General features: G+C 40.7%; 1 protein-coding gene across 2 annotated transcripts in view; it reads right to left on the bottom strand.

The window, feature by feature from the left end:
• LOC130222434 (islet amyloid polypeptide) overlaps positions 1-10,000 on the bottom strand; it is a 23,302-nt gene that overhangs the window by 9,867 nt on the left and 3,435 nt on the right. For both annotated transcript variants that reach the window (XM_056455005.1, XM_056455006.1), the window contains exon 2: positions 1,010-1,178. The gene's annotated coding sequence lies outside the window, so the exon portion shown is untranslated. The remainder of the gene's footprint in view (positions 1-1,009; positions 1,179-10,000) is intronic.

Genomic DNA, 10,000 nt, shown 5'->3' with positions numbered 1-10,000 from the left:
ATTATTTAAAATAAATTAATAATAGAATAATAATTTGTGAATTAATTTTAATAACAACAATAACAATAATCATAATAATCACGCGTCGCGATGGCGCAGTAGGTAGTGCTGTCGCCTCACAGCAAGAAGGTCGCTAGTTCGAGTCTCGAGTTTGCATGTTCTCCCCGTGTTCGCATGGGTTTCCTCCGGGTCCAGTTTCCCGCACAGTCCAAAGACATGTGATACAGGTGAATTGGGTAGGCTAAATTGTCCGTAGCGTATGAATGTAAATGGATGCTTCCCAGTGATGGGTTGCGGCTGGAAGGGCATCCGCTGCATAAAAACGTGCTGGATAATCTGGGCAACCCCGGATTAGTAAAGGGACTAAGCCGAAAAGAAAATGAATGAAATGAATAATAATAATAATTATCATTATGATTATTTTGATTATTATTATTATTAAGAATATTTTTAACCACTAATTATTACTAATAATTATTATTAAATATATATATATATATATATATATATATATATATATATATATATATATATATATAATAATTGTATAACAATAAATATAGAATAAAAACTATACATAATTTTTTACAGACGATGTTGCATTACACTTTACAAGAAAATGCTAATTCTATTTTACAATTTTACATTTGCTAATAATCAAATAAACATTTAATAACAATAATAATTGTCCACGCCAGTTCTTAATTTACTAAGTAATTCTATTCTATCTCATTATATTTTTTTCACTACACAATTTTTTTTGTAAGAACACCGAAGTACTGACAAAAACTCAAATTTCTCAAGAGTCAAGTAAAATAAAATCGTCTTTTCTAATTTGAGAACTAATTTTAGAAAGGAAAACATTCAACAGGATAGTTAAAACGATCAAAAGAACCACCTCTGAACTAAAAACAAAGTCAATAGACTGACTCTGAGCCTACTGATACCATAGGAAAACAAGAAAGGAAGTTTGCAGATGTTTTATTGAAGGGTGTAAAAAAGTACTCACCTTCAGCGGTGTCAGTCCAGCCCACAGCAGCTTCAGGAGATGCAGACGTTCTCTGGTTTTTCCACACAAGCGCTCTCTCCAGCTGCTGTTATAGGCTCCAGCCCTCCGCCACAGTGACATCATCACACTCCTCCAAATATAGACCTCCATTTCCAGGCTGGATGGAGAGCTGGAGGAACAGAAACTCAATGTGAGGGTCAAAAGCAGCGCTGACGTTGGTTGTGACGTTGATCGTGGATGGACATCAGCGGCGTTCTTCACGACACGTCATTTTTCAAGTTTGAGTCAAGCTTTGAGTCAAAACGACAGAAAATAAGTACTTTTTACATTCTCGTGAAGAAAACAAGACTTCTTTTTAAGTTTAGAACCTGTTTTTTACAACCCAGCCTCATTCTGAAAACGTACCACTGTATACATTTCTGGAGAGCGGCAAATCCATCCCAGGAGAGATGTATTTTTAGCTGTTTTTGTGTTCGCGAATCCACCAGAGGTCGCTGTGTGTGCTTTTTCAAATCTCAAATTTCCAACGCAGGCTCATTCTGAAAACGTAGTCCCGTGGATGTTTTGGGAGACTGCAAAATACATCCCGGGAGGTACGTATGGCTGCAGTTTTTGTTTTCGCAAATCTGCGAGAGGGTGCTGTGTAAGCTTTTTCGTATCTCGAATGTCTCTCAGGAGCGCTGTCGCTCCCGCGCTGTTCTCACGTAAACCCACCAGAGGCCGCTGTCGAACGACCATCCGTCTGACTGACTGATTGACTGGGCGACCGGCCAATCGACTGACCCACCCTCCTCCTTCTCTGAACCCAACCAATTTTACCGATTGACCCGCCTGCCCACTTACTTCCCTAAACCCAACCGACGATTTACAAAAGCCGTCTAGAAAAAGAAAAGCCCTCGTCTGATTTTTACCACGTTTTTAGATTTTCACCGCATTTTCAACCCTGTTGTTCACTTGCTCATTTTATTTTTTGGATTCTGCTTTTTTCTTACCTGATTTCTGGAATCGCTCTTCCCCGGATTCGAACCCGGTGGCTGTTACGGTCAACTCCTCTCTTCGTCTCAAGTCCGCTGAGGTACACGACAAGCAAACTGGACGAACTGGTTGCGGCGGGAAACCCTCCACACGGAGGTAATCGGTCAGCCGGTAAGCGGCAAAAGGAAGTGTCACACCGCCCCCGCAGTGTTCGCTTAAACTAAATGCAGCCATATGTACTTCCCAGAATGTATTTCGCATTTTCCAGAAACGTCCACAGGACTAGGTTTTCAGAATGAGCTTGGGTTGCAAGTTTCTCTCGTGAGTGCCATTCGCGACTGCTGTTCTCACGTAAATCCACCAGAGGCCGCTGTCGACTGACTTACCCACCCTCCTCATTCCCTCAACCCAACCCTTAGTGTTTTCAAATGCACCGATTGACCCTAACTGGACAAACTGGTAACAGCGGGAAAGCCGTCCATACGGAGGTAAGCCGTCAGCGAGAAAAGGAAAAGCATCATATCGTCGTTTTAAAGATGAAATGCAGCCACATGTACTTCTAACTACATAATTCGCGATCTCCAGAAATGTATATAGGGCTATGTTTTCAGAATGAGCTTTCAGAAATACGCTTTAATAACAATTAAGCCTTCCTCCGCCCAACTTCCACTCTAAATTGCGTGTTCTAGAAAAAGAAAAGCCCTCATCTGATTTTTACCACGTTTTTGGATTTTCACCGCATTCTCAACCCTGTTGTTCACTTGCTCATTTTATTTTTTGGATTCTGCTTTTTTCTTACCTGATTTCTGGAATCGCTCTTCCCCGGATTCGAACCCGGTGGCTGTTACGGTCAACTCCTCTCTTCGTCTCAAGTCCGCTGAGGTACACGACAAGCAAACTGGACGAACTGGTTGCGGCGGGAAACCCTCCACACGGAGGTAATCGGTCAGCCGGTAAGCGGCAAAAGGAAGTGTCACACCGCCCCCGCAGTGTTCGCTTAAACTAAATGCAGCCATATGTACTTCCCAGAATGTATTTCGCATTTTCCAGAAACGTCCACAGGACTAGGTTTTCAGAATGAGCTTGGGTTGCAAGTTTCTCTCGTGAGTGCCATTCGCGACTGCTGTTCTCACGTAAATCCACCAGAGGCCGCTGTCGACTGACTTACCCACCCTCCTCATTCCCTCAACCCAACCCTTAGTGTTTTCAAATGCACCGATTGACCCTAACTGGACAAACTGGTAACAGCGGGAAAGCCGTCCATACGGAGGTAAGCCGTCAGCGAGAAAAGGAAAAGCATCATATCGTTCGTTTTAAAGATGAAATGCAGCCACATGTACTTCTAACTACATAATTCGCGATCTCCAGAAATGTATATAGGGCTATGTTTTCAGAATGAGCTTTCAGAAATACGCTTTAATAACAATTAAGCCTTCCTCCGCCCAACTTCCACTCTAAATTGCGTGTTCTAGAAAAAGAAAAGCCCTCATCTGATTTTTACCACGTTTTTGGATTTTCACCGCATTCTCAACCCTGTTATTCACTCGCTCATTTTATTTTTCGGATTCTGTTTTTGTCTTACCTGATTTCTGGAACCGCTCTTTCCCGGATTCGAACCCGGTCACGTTCAACTACTCTCTTCGTCTCAAGTCCGCTGAGGTACACGACAAGCGAACTGGACGAACTGGTTGCGGCGGGAAATCCCTCCACACGGAGGTAATCGGTCAGCCGGTAAGCAGCAAAAGAACGGTGTCACACTGCCCCGCAGCATTCGCTTAAAAAAACTAAATGCAGCCATATGTGCCTCACGGGACGTATTTCGCGTTCTCCAGAAACGTCCACAGGACTAGGTTTTCAGAATGAGCCTGGGTTGCAAATTTCTCTCGTGCATGCCATTCGCGACTGCTGTTCTTACGTATATCCACCAGAGGCCGCTGTCGACCACCCTCCCCATTCCCTCAACCCAACCATTAGTGTTTTCAAAAGCACCGACTGACCCTAACTGGACAAACTGGTAACAGCAGGAAAGCCGTCCATACGCAGGTAAGCGGTCAGCGCGAAAAGGAAAAGCGTCATAGCGTTCGTTTTAAAGATGAAATGCAGCCATGTTAACTTCTAACTACATAATTTGCGATCGCCAAAAATGTAAATAGGGCTGTTTTCAGAATGAGCTTTCAGAAATACGCTTTAATAACAATTTAGCCCAACTTCCACTCTAAATTGCGTGTTGACGCTCGTTTCCAAAAAGGGCTGAATTACGATAAGCCAACAGTTTGTTGTGTCTGCTCTATTTGAAACGATCACAGCTTCATTAAATGGTTGCCAACTGTAGAATGAGGATGTGTGCGGGATACAGAGAACCATCTCAAACACTGGGTTGTAAAACAGAGGCTCATTACGGATACGTACTCAGGTCTACATTTCTGGGAACAGTGAAATACGTAACCGGAGGTACGTCTGCTCGCAGTTTTTGTTTTTGTATATGCTTTTTGATGATCGCAAATTTCTCTCATGCGTCCTCTTCTCATTCAAACCCACCAGAGGGCGTAACATACACTTCAGCCAACCAGGCCAGCTTGACTGACACGCTGTGTTCACACCAGACGCGGAATGTGCGGATAAATCGTGATATTCGCGCGGTAATAGACGTGTGAACATTTGAGTTTACTCGCTTCATTCGCACGTCAAATTCACAAATTCACGCGGATTCGCATCATGGCCAGGGTTTCTGTCTGTCCGGTGACTGTAGCTTCGTTGCTAAATGGCTAACATGGATTTTATTAAGAAAATAGCTGTGTTTATGTGCTTTATGAAGGCTGAAGAACAGCGTCGATTCGTTTGGAGCCATGTCTGAGTCCACTAGATCCTTTCAGAGGTGCACCCAGCTCTGTGAGCTCATAAACTCCTACAGAAACTTAAGCTGGACGATGGAGGCTTGCAGCGGTGCTTCTGACTGAGCCGAGTCCAGTTTGATGAACTGTTGTCGGTGTCGGCTGGAGGATTTCCACCGGGACACCAACAACAGGCTATACGTCACAATCACGCCCCCACAAGAGCAAGCTCCTGATTGGTTAACGCGGCGCTAATGTCCGCTGAAGTTCAGATTTTCGAACTCGAGCGTTTTACGCAATTTGCGCGTTAAGCATGTCAAACGGCATTCGCGTGTATCGCACCATTCGCGTCACGCCATTCACGTGTATTGCGCCGCAGGATGTCTATTCTCATCTTTGCATTGACTTAACATGTGAATCACTCACGCTTGACGCGCGTTCTGCGTCTGGTGTGAACACAGCGACAGACTGACCCACCCTCCCTCTTCCCTAAGCCCAAACAATAGTGTCTTTAAAAGCAATCTAGAAAAGGAAGAGCCGTCAGGGTCACGTGATTTGACCACGTTTTCAGCCTGTGGTTTATTTATTTTACCTGGTTTTTGAAACCATTCTTTGCCAGAACCCTGTCGTTGGAGTCAACTTCGCTCCACGTCCCAAGTCTATCGCCGTACACGGTAAGCTACTGGGCAAACTAGTAACACCGGAAAAGCGGAGGTAAGAGGTCGGCAGTATCGCTAAAAGGTACAGAAGCAGACAGCCGTATCACACTGCCCCATACCGCTCATTTTAAAGACGAAATGGAGCCAGACGTACCTCTGGCTACATAATTTGCGCTCTCCAGAAATGTGGACAGGGGTACGTATCCACATTGAGCCTGTGTTGGCATTAACATACAGAACACAGCTGTGACGACAGCCAATGAGCAACTTTATTTACACTGTAAAAAGACTGAGTTCCACACAACTGATTTGTAATTATGGGCGATGCAGTGGCGCAGTAGGTAGTGTGGTTAATTGTTAACTGTTAATTGTTCACAAATTAAAATACACATTTATGACATCATATATCATTAGAAAAAAAATGTCTAAGCTATTATGCTAATGCTAGCATTCTGGCAGATCACCTACTGCACCTTTAATATTATCGGTATTATAACTTGATTATTCTGAATATGATTTAATTACAGTAATTATAATTTCATTAATAAGTTCACAAACTAATTATCGGAATTATAAAATACCATTTAATTAAACAGATAAATATCAAATCTATATTAAGGGGCGGTCAATCAGTCAAATTTTGACATTGTGGTCGCATCACAGCAAGAAGGTCGCTGGTTCGAGCCCCGGCTGGGTCAGTTGGCGTTTCTGTGTGGAGTTTGCATGCTCTCCCTGCGTTCGCGTGGGTTTCCTCCGGGTGCTCCGGTTTCCCCCACAGTCCAAAGACTGTGAATTCTGGTATAGGTGAATTAGGAAGGCTAAATTGTCCGTAGTGTATGAGTGCGAGTGAGTGTGTATGGATGTTTCCCAGAGATGGGTTACGGCTAGAAGGGCATCCGCTGCGTAAAACATGTGCTGGATAAGTTGGCGGGTCATTCCGCTGTGGATACCCCCGATTAATAAAGGGACTAAGCTGAAAAGAAAATGAATGAATGAATTAGCTTATTATTATTATTTTTTCACAAATTTAAGTAGATTGAACACAAAACAATTAAATTGTTCCAAAAAAACTCAAGAATTGCGTTGTTTCAGCTCATTTTAAATAAGTAGTTTGAACAAACAGCGTCATTTTTCAAGTGTACATTTAAACGCAGTAAACTAAAACAGCACAGAAGGTTTGAGTTAAAGAACGTTTGGGTTTCATTCTGACTCTGCTGAACCCAGGGTACTGCCGTGTACTTTGAGACTGCTATGCTGAATATTCTTCGGTCAGATCTTCTACGTTCTCGTCATTTAAAAAAAAAAAAACAGATGAATTCCTGCTTTTCCTAACAACAGAAGAAAAATGTAATGTCTGCTAAATTTATGAGTGCATTTTACCTGCCTTAATAATTGCTTCTGGAGAGAAAAATGAACACAGCAGAAAAACAAGTTCCTTTATAAAAAATTACGGAATAAATCAGCGCTGGAAAAACTTGAGGAGCTCTCAGATAAAGTGTAAAGTATCTTAATTCGTCTCTTGAAGAAGACAAAGGTTTCGGATTTGATTCATTAATAACATATTATTTGGGGGGGTGAACTATATGCATTTCAGTGACACCATCTTTAAGTGTTGGATGAGCATCACCAGCATGAGATTTTTTTATATAAATACTGTCTACATTTATTAATGCATTTTGCTTTATTGCTTCTCTGGAAAGAAAAATCAATCCCATATAGAAATCTCATATATAGAAATAGATGCAAATTACACATATGACATACAAGATCATATTTGAAAATCACATATATAAAATATATGTCATTTATGCAACGTATATTTCAAAATGTTGTCAAAATGAATGTTTATAGATATATATACACTAACTGGCCACTTTATTAGGTACACCTGTCCAACTGCTTAACGCAAATTTCTAATCGGCCAATCACATGGCAGCAACTCAGTGCATTTAGGCATGTGGACATGGTCGAGACGATCTGCTGCAGTTGAAATTGAGCAGCAGAATGGGGAGGAAAGGGGATTTAAGTGACTTTGAACGTGGCATGGTTAATGGTGCCAGACGGGCTGGTCTGAGCATTTCAGAAACTGCTGATCTACTAGGATTTTCACGCACAACCATCTGTAGGGTTTACAGAGAATGGTCCGACAAAGAGGAAATATCCAGTGAGCGGCAGTTCTGTGGGCGCAAATGCCTTGTTGACGCCAGGGGTCAGAGGAGAATGGCCAGACTGGTTCCAGCTGATAGAAAAGCAGCAGTAACTCAAATGTGTCTCCATCTTCTGATGGCTACTTCCAGCAGGATAACGCACCACGTCATAAAGCGTGAATCATCTCAGACTGGTTTCTTGAACATGACAATGAGTTCACTGTACTCAAATGGCCTCCACAGTCACCAGATCTCAATCCAATAGAGCACATTTGGGATGTGGTGGAACGGGAGATTCGCATCATGGATGTGCAGCAGCGACTGCGTGATGCTATCATGTCAATATGGAGCAAAATCTCTGAGGAATATTTCCAGTACCTTATTGAATCTACACCACGAAGGATTAAGGCAGTTCTGAAGGCAAAAGGGGTCCAACCCGGCACTAGTTAGGTGTACCTAATAAACTGGCCAGTGAGTGTATTTCAACCATTGTAATTACAAATAAGTACACAAGTACATATAGTGTGCAATTCAATTATGTTCCTCTATTTCCTAATTGTAAGTGTTTCTAAAGGTATTCCTTAAAGAATTACACTTCATATGTGTTGTACTGCATATGTATTGGGTCTATAGTAGTTCCAGTTAGATTTTCATGTTCAGCCAAAGCATACCAAAGTTTCTCAGAAGAACAGTAATACAAATAAATACTGTCAAGTAATAAGTATTAGAGTCATGGAAGACAAAAACAATGAATTTGCTTGTTAAAAATATAAAATATAGATGTATATTTAATATAAAATATATAATATAAAATATAGATGTATATTTATAAATAAAAATATAGATGTACCAATTAAAATAAATAAGAAAACAAACCACTGAGACCGAAACCAACAAATTTTATATTTTAATGATTATAATTTTACCAGTTAATATAATTAATAACACTGTTTATCTATAATATAAACCTATAGTTATTACTTGAATGTAAATACTGACCTACATAATTTACTTTAGACATGTCAATACTCTTTAATATAGTATCTAATTTCTTTACAATAAATTCTAGAATATACTGCCACCAAGTGTTACACAGCAACCATTGCACCTTATTTAAATACATAAAATGTAAATATGAATATGGGAAATATTGCATTCCATATTTAAAAAAGAAATCAATAATACAGCTGAAGTCAGAATTATTAGCCCCCCTTTGATTTTATACTTCTTTTTAAAATATTTCCCAAATGATGTTTAACAGAGCAAGGAAATTTCCACAGTATGTCTGATAATATTGTTTCTTCTGGAGAAAGTTTTTTGTTTTATTTCGGCTAGAATGAAAGCAGTTTTTAATTTCTTTTAAAGCCATTTTAAGGTCAATATTATTAGCCCCTTTAAGCTATTTATTTCTCGATAGTCTACAGAACAAACCATTATTATACAATGTCTTGCCTAATTACATTAACCTGCCTAGTTAACCTAATTACCCTAGTTAAGCCTTTAAATGTCACTTTAAGCTGTATAGAAGTGTCTTGAAGAATATCTAGTCTAATATTATTTACTGTCATCATGACAAAGAGAAAATAAATCAGTTATTAGAGATGAGTTATTAAACTATTATGATGAGAAATGTGCTGAAGAATTCTGCTCTGTTAAACAGAAATTGAGGAAAAAATTAACGTGGGGGCTAATAATTCTGACTTCATCTGTACACATTATGTAAAACTGCCCATTTAATACAAATAAACACAAATCTAAATCATAACATCATATCAGCGTTACTAAAGTTTTATGTTACTAAACCTCTTGATTATCCACCTACTTGACTGCAGATTAGATACCACTCCTACACAAACATATATGTAAATACTTATATTAGATCACGTTTCACATGTAGTCACACAGACTATTATGACGGAGGCAGGAGTAAACGCAAGGGTGAGGACCAAGAGCACAGCTCAAGAAGTGATTGATCGGTATTCATCCAAAGACTCTCAGATAAGTCTTGACTCTCAGATTGAGTCAATGACGCATGGAAGTTCATGGATGTGAACTGCAGACTGGATGGGAGTGAATGCTGGGGAAGTGCTTATGAAGGTTATGACAGCTGCTGGTGATCAGTAATCTGTGAGCAGGGAAGTTGGGATTCTGGTGAGACTGATGGAAGTTGATTTAAGGTTGATACACCAAACCAACACCAAACTATTAGTGCTGACAAAACTCAACTTTACGGACGCCTCGTGTCGTATCTGGCTCCATCTCTAACAAAAATCAGAGGGTGAACACCTGGGTGTGCCCGTGTAAGCCCGTCGGTCCTACACCACCCAACCTGCTCCGAGCTGGGATCCAACCGGCGACCTTCCACATGGGAGTTGCTTG

The sequence above is a fragment of the Danio aesculapii genome, chromosome 4 (genome assembly GCF_903798145.1).
Source record: "Danio aesculapii chromosome 4, fDanAes4.1, whole genome shotgun sequence".
Classification (NCBI taxonomy): Eukaryota; Metazoa; Chordata; class Actinopteri; order Cypriniformes; family Danionidae; genus Danio; species Danio aesculapii.
Note: the sequence above shows the minus strand (reverse complement) of the source record. Positions and strands in the feature narration are given on the sequence as shown.